Raw genomic sequence first — 14250 nt, forward strand, 5'->3', positions numbered from 1 at the left:
AAAAACTGGAAAAGAGCATCACTAAATTAACAAACGTATATTAATCGTATTAATGGAGCTAATCGTATTAATTATTTTCCAAAAGAAACACATAACGCTCAATCAATAAATAAGACAACAGGGTTACAGATAAAACATTTTATTCACAACTTAACCTTAGCTGCTTTGTTAACAAGTGACATGAAAATTAAATAATTGTAATAACAATAATAAATAAATATATAAGTAACGAAGAATAAAAAAAACAAGAAAATTAAAAGTAAACTACAGATTTTATTAAACATTTGTGCTGAGTAAAATTACAGTTCTTTTCGTTCAAAAATTTTCACGTAAGTTCAAAAAATTAGAAAGAAAAAAAAATCACTTAATATGCCAACCTATGATTGAAATTCCGCATCGGAAAAACTGCATGAGCGAAGCAGTATATACAAATTAGTTTTATTCACTTTGTTATCTCTATTCTAATCAGCCAGTCAATTATTTAGATAATCACGTGACACAAATAGACTAGAGTCACGCTGATCAAGTAAGGGAGATAATTGGATTCATCATTTCAATATTACTCTTTCTTCTTTCTCTCATTTCTTGGTAGCTCACTTTAACCAGATGACTCAAGCCACAGCTCAGTTTTTTTCCCTCACACTTTTCTGAAATACTCATAATAAATTTAAATAAAAATATTTATGAAATATATTAGGAATGTAAGGGTGAAATTATGAAGATGTACGCGAAAAAAAAATCAGGTTATATTACCGTACTGGTAATGACATTTCTGGTGAAGAAAACCCCTATTTCAGGTAATAAAAACCAAAATATACGGTATTTAAACCCTTCATTTGGCAATTTTTCCTTGGCATGGTAAGATTTACCGGTAATTCTGGCTTTCAAAATTACCGTTCTTATTACCACAAATTTAGGCAGAAAAAAACAACACAAAACTGAAAAATAAATTTAACTGAATAATTGATCTTAATGCCATACTCCTAGGTATCATGATTAAATTACCAATACTAATGAATTATTTTTTATTAAATAAAAATTAATACAATATTTTTTAGATAACGAGTTTGAAATTATACGCGTAAGAAATTAAATTTATTAAAACTACTGTACTGTATAGTAATGACATTTCTGATAAAAAAAAGTCCATAATTCTGGTTAATAAAACAAAAATAAAGTGTATTTAAACCATTCATTTGGTAATTTTTTCATTTAGATGGTAATAGTTTGGTTTTAAAGCTTATAGTTCTTATTACAATATATTTAGCAAAAAATTCAAAACTGAAAAGTAAATTTGACAAAATAGATTGTTTCTATGCCATGCTGTATGGCATCATGATAAAATTACCAAATTTTACCACATTTACCAAATTTTATTGCATACTATAAAACCATATTTTATGATTAAGTTTAACAAAATCATTACCAAAGATCTTCGTTAAAAATTACCAAATTTATGAGTTCACATAGAGCCAGAAATAGGGTAATTATTACCATTTTCTAGTAATTTTTACTATACTTTTTTTCCGAGGATAAATATTATAGTGCAAAATTTAATCTGTTTATTAACTCAAAAATAAAACATAAATTTTCGACATAAAATATAAAATGTTACTTTCCAATCAATAGTCAGAGATTAATATACATTTTTACATTGTTAATATGTTCTTAGAATTAAAAAAAAAATGTAATGCATGTTAAAAAAACATAAAAAACAATAAAAATAATATTACATTGAAAAACAATATGTAAAGAATAAAATTATGTTAACAAGGAAATATATTATTAATAGCTTATAAGATTTAACTTTACAATAATTTTTCAATTATATATTACCAAACTTGAAACGTAATAAATGGTAGGAATTTTGCGCTTAAACAAATTAGATGTTTACTAGTATTAGCTACTACTCTTTAATTTTAAATTATTATAATAAAGTACAGTTATATTATGATATATTATTATAATATAAGTATTATAATATATAGTTGTTAAAATTATTAAAAATTGTCAGAAAAGGTATTTATATTAATAAAAAATGTCACTATATGTTTATTAATATAATAAAAAAATATACTGAATACAATTGTCTCATATCACCAATATAAATTACAAGATAGAAATTACCAGTCCAAATCTTTTTTGAAATTGAAACGTGCCCTTAATAAATTAATTCTAGCAAATATATTTAGATATGATGATACAAATTATTAATTACAATGTGAAAGCTAACAATAAAAACAATTCTGATTTTCTGTTACGAAATTGATAAATTTTATTTATTTTATTTAGGATGATATGAATTTGGTCATATTAGAAGATTTAAAAATTAAAATATTTATTTTTGTTTTAAATTTTTTATTTTATTACAATCATAATTGTTTTACTTTGCTTGGACATTGAAACAATAAAGAAATTTTGGCTTTGTAATTTTATTATTTTATTAAAATTATAACGTCATCAGAAACATACATGGCTTGCATACATGACTTCATTTATAACTACTATTCAAATATTTATTATTTTAATATCTGTTACTGCAGTATGCCTTTTTTAAAATTTAATATAATTTCCATTTAATAAAAATGCAGGAAAATTTTTTAATAAAAAGTAAAAAATACTGTAATTATTTTAATATATGTATTCGTTTTGTGATTGAAATAAGATAAAGATTGAGTTGTGTTTAAAATAAAATTTTTCGGAGAGCAAATTACAAATTCAGAAATGTAGAATTTTTTTATCCACTAAAATAGAGCATGAACTTAGGAAATAATAGTTTTATAAATTATTAAAGTAGTTATATTTATTATCTTTTTATTCACTTTATTTAATAATTTTTTTTTCTTTGGAATAAAATAAAGTAAAAGTTCGCCATCAAAACAAATTATTATAATATTGTAAAAATAGATAATTTAGTAATTAAGATACATATCAAGATTAAGTTTTTAATTGAAATATTTTTTTTTCAATTAAAAATTTAAATTTAAACTTTCGAACTGCTACTTTCGAAACTTAAACTGAACTTAACGTGAACGAAATTTAAAAGAAACTTAAATTGCATTTTCAAGATTGAATAAGCATTAATTGTTTAAAATAAAGTAAAAATCTAAAAAAAATTATGTTTGCAAAATATTCAAAATATATAGTTTTTTATTATGTGTTAATTTTTTTCCTTGATACGCACTATTATCTTTGAAATAAAATAAAAACAGGTAGCAAAATTATTTTAATAAGATAAAAATAGAAAGCTATTTAAAAATAGATAATTATTTAAAAATTGCAAACATTGAAATTGTAGACATTCATGAATTGATAGTTTGAATTTTAAGATTATAAATAATTTCGGATCATTTTTTAAAAACCAAATTTTAATATAAAATTAAAAATGCAGTAAGTTAAAAATAGTTTTAATTAAACGCCCGTAACAGTTTTAAGAAAGATGAGAAAGTTCTACTTTAGTCGCGAAAAAAGTTAAAATTAGAAATATGATATGGAGAGACATTGGAATTCAATAAGCATTCTAAAAAAATTTTTTTAAGCAATTATAATGTTATGAAGATATAATGTTTAAATTATTGATCAAAAAAATATCACTCGTTTTAAAATTAATGTAGTAATTATGAATAAAGCCTAATCAGCTTTCCTTACACAATTCAGTTAAACAGGTCTTCAAATAAGCATATATTTCAAACAAGTTCACACATTTTCAATAAATTTTAATACTTAGCATAATTTAATACTTAGCTAATCGTTTTTTGTTTGCTTTTGTGGAAGCAAATTTTATGTTTCTGTCTTGTCTTTTAAAGCTTGAGACAAGTTTTCACTATGAAAAACAGTTTTTTTTTTAATCGTATTTTTTAAAGTTTGTTTTACCCACAGTTAAAAACCAAAGCACCAAAATTAAGTATATAATTATTATTACATAAATTTATTTTATAAGTAATGGACAGAATATATAAGTATGTTTATTATTATTTACATACGCATTATTTTATGCATTTGGCAAAAAATTTTTTTTTTCTTATTCATTTTTAAATTGATATCAAAATTTATGATTTCTACTTATTTCTTGGACTATTCTATATATATATATATATATATATATATATATATATATATATATATATATATATATATATATATATATATATATATATATATATATATATATATATATATATATATATATATATATATATATATATATATATATATATAATACCAATAATTTTAATACTCGTGTTAACTTAATGCTACTATTGTAATTGTTATGATTTTTCAAAGCATAATATCCAATTACTTAATTGTGTATGATACATTTTTTAAATAGCAAAATTTTCAAGACATCTAAAATTTAAGTTAAGTAGATTTAAGATTAAATTCTTTATATATGTAATGTTCGTCATTATAGAACAGTCAGAGGAATTAGGATGAATTAATTTCAGTGACTTTAGTGATCAGAAATATTTTAAGTGATTTATAAAGCAATGTAACAGTTACTTAGACAAACACACAGTGTCTATTAAGACGGAAATTTTTGAGGCATTTTAATTTTAATCTTAAGTGGTAGCAAACATAATAATAATAATATATATGTATATATATATATATATATATATATATATATATATATATATATATATATATATATATATATATATATATATATATATATATATATATATATATATATATATATATATATATATATATATATATATATATATATATATATATATATATATATATATATATATATATATATATATATAGAAAATATTGAAAAAATACTCTTTATTCAATTATGTAAAATTAAATCTAATCATGTATCATTAAAATAAACTAAAACTTCAAGTCTATTGGGGAATATTATTTAGTATTATCTGACAATGAACATTTATAAAACAGAGGACATTTCCAGTCCGGACATATCTGGTAAAAAAAAAACGTAATTCTGGTTAATAGAATCAAATATACGGTATTAAACAGTTAATTTGGTAAATTTTCAGTTCATAGGGTTAACAGTTTTCTGGAAATTCTGGTTTTCAAAAAATCAAACATACCAGGCATTTATTAAAAATAAGAACAGAAAAGTAAATTTAAGCAAATAGATGGTTTTCATATCATGCTGTAAGGTATTATGATAAAATTACCAACGTTTACCACATTTACCTAAGTTTATTGCATATTATAAAACCATATTTTATTGTTAGTTTTAGCAAAATTATTACCCAAGCGCTCGGTAAAAATTACCGAGATTTTTGTTGCTCCCATAGAGACAGAAACAGGGAAAATGTTACCATTTTCCGGTAACTTTGATTATACTTTTTTTTCACAGGGTCAATATTATAGTGCAAAATTTAATCTGTTTATTAATTTATAAATAAAATATAAATTTTCCATATAAGTGATTAAATGTTATTTTCTAATCATCTGTCAAAGATTAATAAAAGTCTTTACATTATTAACATATTCTTCAAATTAACAATAAAATGCAACGGATATTAAAAACATAAAAAACAATAAATATAATTTAACATAATAAAGCAATAAATAACATATAATATGACATAAAAAAAGAAATATATTGTTAATAGTTCATAAAATTTGATTTAAAATAATTTTTCAATTTTAAATTACTAAACTTGAACAGTAAAAACAAAATACAATAAAAATATGAAACAAAATTTAAATTTACCTTTCCGTTCAAGCAGCATTGAAGCGCTAAAATACATAAGAAAAGTTGAGATTAAGATAGAAACTAAACGTTAATTTTTATAATGATAAATAAGAATTGCTAATTTTTCAAGGATACGATAAAAACAACACAGTATTAGCTATGCATGCGTTTTTGCATAAAATTGATGTATTTTATTTGCTAACGACCTAAAAATAAATTATTGGAAAATCATTAGACTAAAAATCTTAATCCTGTTGCTCTGTTCATTATATTCAAAATGTGTTGTGTTTGCGTTAACCCTCCACTTATATACGTTACGGTATGCAGTTAATTATCATATGCCGTCACAGCAAAACTTTTATTAATGAACTCTAACAAATATTTCTACTTGTAACTTTCGCAATTAGAATGTATAGTAATTATGAAGAACGATAAAATTGTAAAAATCATTTCATAATGATAAAAGTAATGATAGGACCAAAAGTTCGCAATGAATAAAAAAATGAAGATTCTTAAAATGACCATTACTCAATCATAATATCTGTCAACTTAAATGGTTCTTTGACCTATTATTAAAGTGTCATAATCAAAGTAACAATTCCTTGTGAAATATTGAATTCAGAACAGACAGTCTATTAGGCAAACGATTAATAGTACAGATTTTGCACTATAAACTCAATGTACTCTTAAAAAAAAAAAAATAGATTAAATCAATCTGTTATGTAAGAATTTGTAAAAAGAAAGCAATACTTAAGTATAATGCATATTTAACGAAATTAAACTCGGATAAGGGAAAATTTTAAATATATTTATTGAAGCTGCTAATTCTTTCGAATTTTCAGAAAGATATTTAAAGAGATAGAAAATGTTATTAAAAATTATGCCTTTATATTTAATTTTTAGAGTTATAAATTGAAATTAGGATAACTTAAACCTCCACCACAAATGATTAAATTAAATATGGACATAAATGTGCATGTCTATCGTACGAGGCTGAGTTTAACTAAGCAGATGAGAGACTAGAAAAAATTAAAAATATGTCAGTAAAATTTCTATTCGGATATTCGAAAACTCACTGGTTTATTTTTCAAAGTTAATATTCTGAAAACAGAAATCCTCGCAGAGATTCTCAAACAGAAATATATACTTTTTTCTAAAAATTGAAAACGTGTGGCTTCAAATATTCTTTTATAATTTATTTATTTATTTGAGGAAGCTGATCAGTTTAGTTTAACCCTTTGCCCTCCAAGGTTTTTGAATGGTTAAAAAAAAGGAAAAAAAATGGTTGCAACCACTTAATGTTTTATCGTATAACACGTAGAGGACGCTAAATAAAGCGGACTAAGTATTAAGATGCAAAACTTTTAACATATAAAGAGTGATAGATATAGGATGGCATATAGATGGCGGTAGTAAATGAGAGAACGAGAGTCACCTCTAGATTGTGGAGAGTTAATTTCTGGGGGAAAATAAAAATATTTTTGCTGTGTATTAATTTTTTTGTTCCGTAACATGTTCTGGTAAAAATGGATGTTATGTAAAAAAAAATTCTGGAAATGACAGAACGCATAGATGGGAAAAATTTATCTAGAGGTTTTAAGGTAAAATTTAAAGAATGCGAGAAAGTTAATACAAATCATTTGATGTAAGATTTATGAAACTTATAGAAGGCTGTCAACAGCTAAACTTTTGCAGAATATTTTATACGGTAGTAGACAATAAAAAACTAAATTTTTAAAAACATCAGACATTTTTCCAGCATTTTAGGAGCCTTACCACAAGACAGCTGGAACAGAGTAATGACATATGTACTTTTGAATCATTTACATAAGAAAATAACTTTAAATCAAATTTACAAGACTGAGAATCATACATTAAAACCCAAAGTTTAACTACCATTAAAAAATTTTCCGCGAAAAGCGTAAAAAGTTGGAATTTTGGAAGAAATCTTTCTTAAGAATTGTGAAATTGTGAATTTTCGCGTTTTATATTATTAAAGGTGAAAAAGTACAGACCTCCAGCATGTCTGTACATTTTACCGTAATTTTTACATTATAAAATTACTCTAATTAAATAAATATTACTGTAAACATTATGGTATAATATTTTACGGTGAAATTGCATAATTTTTGGTAGTTTGGTTGTTTGACAGTTCGGTAGAAATATTTTATAGTTTAGTTTAAAAATATTTTAAAAATCTTATATATCTTAAAAAAGTACAAATAGATTTTTTTAATTTGTAAGTCTATCTGCTTTTGTTGAAGACTCCGAGCTAAGAGTTTGAGACCAGTTTCTTTTTATAAAACTTTTATCGATTTTATTTTCAAATTATTATTTCAGACAGATATACTTAAAAACATAGCCTTTTTTTTCTACCCATTGGTAAAATGAGTGTTGCTTTGGGTGTTTGATGGCGTGCCCACCTTATTTGGACATCATAACACTTTTCAACTGTGTTCAAGAGTAATAGTAAAAAGTGCTCATGCGCCGTCATTGCATGCGTTGCTATGGCGACCGCGGCTGTTTGATAATTTGTTTAGAATTCTTTTTTTTCACTTTTAATTTTGTATGTTCTTTTTATTATTAACTTATTAAAGAGCAGGCGATAATTTTGGAACTTCTTTAGTTGATTTTTTTCCTGACTAAGTTTTTTATTTTCATCAGCAGGCATTTTTAATGTATTTACGTAGTAATAATTTAAAATATTTTTATATTTTTCTGATTATTAACTTATAATTACTGTCTTGACTGTGGTTTTAGCATAAATATGAATACTGGAGAAGGAAAAGTATTTTGTATCGTCTTGAAACACATATATTGGCAGGATCCGACGACAAGAGGACAGATATATCTTGAGACAGTTTTTGCAATCCATAATTTGTGATTTGAAATGTCGTGGTGTTTATCGGAGTCAATTAAGAGGGAGAAAAAAAATAGCATTTGATGAATGGGGAACCAGTAATCGCAATAAGGAGATCAAATTTTTGTTTTTTTTTTTTTGGCTTTAAAAAATTGAAATGATTTGATCAAAGTAAATTCTAATTAAAATTTTACATTTATTTGTCTATCTGTATCTCAATAACCAAAATCAATTAATGATTGTGAGGAAAAAGAGTTTGATCCTAGTTTTATATCAATTTTTTAACAATCTCTTTTTTACCTTTTATTTTTTTTTATGAAAGGAATGGCTTCAAAGAAAAGAATTACTTTAAAGCGATCTCTGTTTGTTAAAATTTAATTTGTTAGGAGTGAGCAAGGCACAGATAGAACTTATATTAGTCTGTCTTTTATTAATCGGAATAAAATGAAGAGAGGAATGAGAGTTCTGCTACGCGCTATGTTAAATGATTGATGAGTTCGGTAACAAGATGCAGGGGCTTTAATTATAAGGCATTTTTCTCTCGTCAGAATCTACTATACCTCCTTTCATCTGAATGCTTGCTTCCATACTTCCTCCACAACTACAATGTGAGAGATTTTTTGAATTTTTTCTCTCTCATTTCTCCTTTTAACACCGTCTAGAATGAGAAAAAAAGTCTTTGCATTAAAATGAGGTAGTATACAGTTCATAAAGCAAATATACTTGCTATTCCTTTTTTTTTCTAATTCTTTTTATTCTTATTTTGAAAACATGCTTTTTTTTTACCCATATTTCGCTAAGAGTGTTCATGACTCACGAGTTGATGCATTCCAACACTTTTAGAGCAATTAGATAACCATGAAATATTTTAAATGGTTAAGAGATTGATTTGAGAGGCATGAAGCTAGATTTATCTTCTTATTTATTTTTGATGGCTTCATTTTCTGTAATCTATGATATGAGTGAGATAGATACTATTGAAGCAGAATAGTACTTTTGAAATCAAATATTTATTACCTTACATTTATGAGTTTGTCAAATATGAAGGTTTAGTTAGTTAATTTATTTGTTTGTTCCGAAACAGTTATTGAATTGCGAATTCAAAACACGTGTTATTATATTAGTAAGAATACTTATATGTAATAGTGTGTAGTGACTTATAAGATATGTTTAAACCACGAAAAAACCTGTCAGGGCTTATTATTGTTGATGGTGTGTGCTATGAAAAAGTAATGTAATGTATTTTAAGGAATACATTTTTCTAATAATTAATATTTACCATTTATTAATATTAATTCCTCACTTGAAATTCCTAAAGCAAAGTGGATACACTGTAAAGAATTACTGTATGAAGTAAACTTCTGTATGAAGTAAACTTGTGTAAGCTTCAAATGTTGAAGGTTATGTTTATGCTATCTTTCACATTATTTTCAAAAAGCATTTTTTATTTTTCTTCTTTTCACATCCAAACCAAATTTATTTTATTATGGCTTAAGGAACTATTTTGATTCTGTAAAATAAAACCTTCCTTTCTGTAAAATAAAACCTAAAATAAAATAAAACCTTAAAATACTTGTGCAACCATATTTTCTCCCCCTGTTTTAAAAATAGAACCGTTTTTTGAACCATAGAAACAAACGGTTCAATGCTAACCAACAATCATAATTTATTTTTTACTGATGTATGATAATCATCATAAATTTTAAAGTAACTTATCTATTTTACAGATAACCAAGATGGTTTTGTGAAAAGAATGAAATTTACTGAACTCATGGCTCGAAGATTTTTTTTTTTCTCGAGCTTCTCTTGTTCTTTCAAACAATGTCCATTAAAACTCCCGAATAGAAAGAAAAGCTTCTTGCAATTTTTCAACTTCGATATGACAAAAATATGGATCTATGATTCTAAACTTAATGATTTATCTTACCTTCTAACGACAGGCTAGATCGAAGAGGAATAGGATCGTACTAGGATAGTAGGGAAATAATGCTCTAGTCCATTAAAAAGTAAAACAGGAGTAAAAAAAAAAAAAAAAAAATAGAAATTCGGCAAAAGAGCTTTGACAAATGAATCCTGCAGATTTTTTAAATGGTTTTCTTGGAATTCGGTTGGGTACTTAATTCCCTTTGTAAGAAAAACAAATGTGGAAACAACTGTTTGTAGTTATTCTTTCGTTCTTGTCTAGACATGTAGTTTTTAAATCTTTATTTTTGCAGACTCAATAGAGAAATTTTAGTTCAGACATTTTTCTTCGAAACATAATCAGACGTAATAAAGTTCTGAAGTAGTATCGTTTATTAAGTAAATGAGTTAGAGGGATGAACGGTCTAATTTCTTGAGTTAGTAATTCCACTTAAGTAATTGAAACCTAATCGATTAACTTTAATTGTGGCTTTGCATTGCATTTATCGAATCTATTGATAAATGCAATGAAATTAAATAGGGGATTCAGTACAGGTACCTTGCAAGGAAATTCAGTCAAAGTATTTTTCGGTAAAATATGATCGGATTTAATGCAGTTATAAAAGTAGTGTTGTTAGACAAGTAAATAAGTTATAAAAATTGTTCCAATTAAGTTAATTACTTAGTGTTTAATAGTTGATACCTAATAAATTTATTTTAAGCGTCATGAATGCTCAAACCTTTTTAAAATAGCACAAACTTTGGCAAGACTACTTTCTATTTCTTTCCTTCTTTTTCAAAAATATCAAAATAATTAGTTCATTTTTAGATTATATCAAAAAACAACACACAACAGTGTATCATAAAAAATGTTATTTAAAGCTTGTATTTAAAATTAATAATCATAGAGATTTTCTTTAAAATCTTAAGTGGTAGCTAATACCCACTTAATTTAAACATCAATGAATTTTTTCCCACTACAGCATTATAAATAGTTCTCGACATAATCAGTAGCCGTACTGATGACATGAGTCAGTAGCTGTACTGATGCCTGATGTGATAGGAAATCTCTTAAGAGATAGAAAATGCAATCTCAAATTTACGAAAGACAGAAAATGAAACGAATAAAAAATATCAATACTTATAAATACTTAAAACAAAAAAGTGACGCATAGACACACGAGACACACTCGGTATGTCCGTAAAGTTCTAGAGCACTTTTTTCAGTGACTGATCAATAGTGCACCATGACGTAACGGAAACACTGTACACTGTTAAAATTTTCATTTTGAAGTGTAAAATAATAAGCAATGATAGTAAAATAATAAGCAGCTGTCTGTCCATCCGATTAACCGTAAAGTTTACGGTGAAGAACATTTTTTATCTTTACCGTTATGAAACCGTTTACAACTGGTATGGTTATAAGACCATGAATACAAAATTAAACGATTTTTTAACCATTATCAGCTAGCATGGTTTCAAAACCGTAAGAAAGGAATGGAACAGAACATAAGAGCTAGGCTTTTCATTAGGTAATGGGCATTGGAGAGTGCAGGGCACAAATCAGGGAGTACAGAACACTGGAAATTTATCATGCGAAGGGAATGGAGAAAATATTGTGGCTTCAACGCTGGGAGTTGAACCCCAGTTCCGTCGGCTATATGACTGACAGATTAGCCCTCTCGGCTATAATATGTATGCAGTTGCAATGAACTAAGTGACAACATTAGGTGGGCCTAGTTGATAAATTAAAATTCAGGTTGTTTAACCGTATGAGATGAAAGTAGTTAATAATCAGCTTTTCTCACAGTTAACAGTTTGGTTACCAACTTATTTACAGTTATTTGACTTTTTCATTTCACTATCGTAAAACAACATTTAAATAAATTTTTAATCAAAAATTTTTTCCTAGAAGTGTCTAACAGTGTAGTTAACTAAATACATTGACAATAAACAGGTAGTAAATAAATTTATATTTATAAAACTAAATAAGTGCAATGGAAATAACTGTTTCGATCAATAATTAATATCATAGAGTTTGAGCGATATCAAATGAGTTATGCTGGTTCCAAGTCCTAAGTGAGAAACAATAGAAGATCAAAGAAGAAGAGAAGCAGGTCGTCAAAAAGAAAGTGACATCTTAGACCTGCAAACCTTCGCAATTCGTGACCCACAGGTTCGTGGATCCTGATAGAATCTGTAACCACGAACCATCTTGTAAGAACTTCGATTAAGAGTTGCATCAACATACGTAATGTGAGAAGATGTTTTTATAATTGTGAAACACAAGCACGATACAAGAGCGTAACAAATAATGATGAGATTTCTTTTGGGCACATATTATTCGTAAGTTTATTTTTATTTATTATTTTTTCTGGTTTACGAATTTAGTCTAATGGATCAGAGTCTCGTTTAAAATCCAATTATGCGATAAATTGGCATTCCAACCGTGCGAGAATGAGTTAGAATTTTGAAAAAGCTATGGTAGAATTAGAACTATTAAATCTCTAACCTGTCATTATTTAGAATACTGAATATTTTGAGTGATTAAAATCTTAGAAAATTCCGTCTCTAATTAAGAAGATTCTGTAAAAAGAAAAAACTTAAATCTTTAAAAACCATAAACTTTAATTTTGATTTATCACATATTTTATTCACTTAAAGCAATTCTAAAGGAAAGTTTAAAATTAATCAGTGATTTCTAAGAATTTTTAAATACAACAGTTCAAACACAAGCACAATGCAAGAGCTTAACAAATAATGATGATATTTCTTTTGGTTCAGATATTTTTAAGTTTATTTTTCGTTATTGTTTTATTGTCTGATCGAAGAATTTATTCTAATGCAGGAGGATCTCGTTTAAAATCCAATTATACGGTAGATTGGCATTCTGAACGTGCGTGAATGAGTTAGAATTCTGAAAAAGCTATGTTAGAATTAGAACTATTAAATCTCTAACTTGTCATTATTTAAAATAATGAATATTTTGAGTGATTAAAATCTTAGGAAATTATATCTTTAATTGAAGGAGATTATGTAAAAAGACTTAAATCTTAAAAAAACTATTAACTTTCATTTTGATTAATCTCATATTTTATTCATTTTAAGCTATTCTTAAGGAACGTTTAAAATTAATCAGCGACTTCTAAGAATTTTCAAATACAACTGTTCCTTTTGAATTTACGAGTTTAAGAAGAGAATATAACACTTTCATCATATAATCATTTTTATATTATGTTTATATTATTTTTCTAATCAGCTTATAATTAAATTATAAGCTGATTGGAATCAAGCAAATTTTTTAACAGCATAGGCAACAACTTAATTATTATTGTTCTTTTTCGGCTTTTCAGAAATTATCAACTTTCGTATGCTGCTTTAAAGTTCCTTTAGTGAATCATTAAATTCATTAAAAATTTTATGAATTATAACACGAAAGTTTTTTGTTAAATTTCAGATTAATTAAAAAATATTTTGTTCCTTATTTTATCATGAAATTCTCTTTGGCCAAAACCTCTAAACTTTATACCTTTATTTGATCCAGAATTTTTTGCAGCGTGCTTAAATTTCTGTGAAGCATAACAATAAAATTTATTTTCATGTTCAGTATAGTTTAAAGTAAGCAGGAAGAGGTCAAATATCGGACAACCTCATTGTTTTAGTTCATCAAACATATTGTGTCATAATAAAGCACCTTACGTTAATCTCAAAAAAAGAAAGGGAGACTTAAAGATGTTTAATGTTATTATTACGTTTTCTTTTTTAGATGAGTACATCAAAGTTTCATCGGAAAAGTGTTCCGCAGTTC

The 14250-nt window shown here is 25.5% G+C and overlaps 1 long non-coding RNA gene across 6 annotated transcripts in view; it reads right to left on the reverse strand.

The window, feature by feature from the left end:
* Window positions 1-253: 253 nt before the first annotated feature.
* Window positions 254-14250, reverse strand: part of LOC122268913 (uncharacterized) — a 98482-nt gene continuing 84485 nt past the window's right edge. For all 6 annotated transcript variants that reach the window (XR_015430792.1, XR_015430789.1, XR_015430787.1 and 3 more), the window contains 3 exons: window positions 9101-9198; window positions 5699-5724; window positions 254-647 (listed from right to left, as the gene is read on the reverse strand). This is a non-coding gene — a long non-coding RNA (uncharacterized LOC122268913). The remainder of the gene's footprint in view (window positions 648-5698; window positions 5725-9100; window positions 9199-14250) is intronic.

This window comes from Parasteatoda tepidariorum, chromosome 12 (genome assembly GCF_982258835.1).
Source record: "Parasteatoda tepidariorum strain Cologne lab strain chromosome 12, Ptep-v5.0, whole genome shotgun sequence".
Taxonomy (NCBI): Eukaryota; Metazoa; Arthropoda; class Arachnida; order Araneae; family Theridiidae; genus Parasteatoda; species Parasteatoda tepidariorum.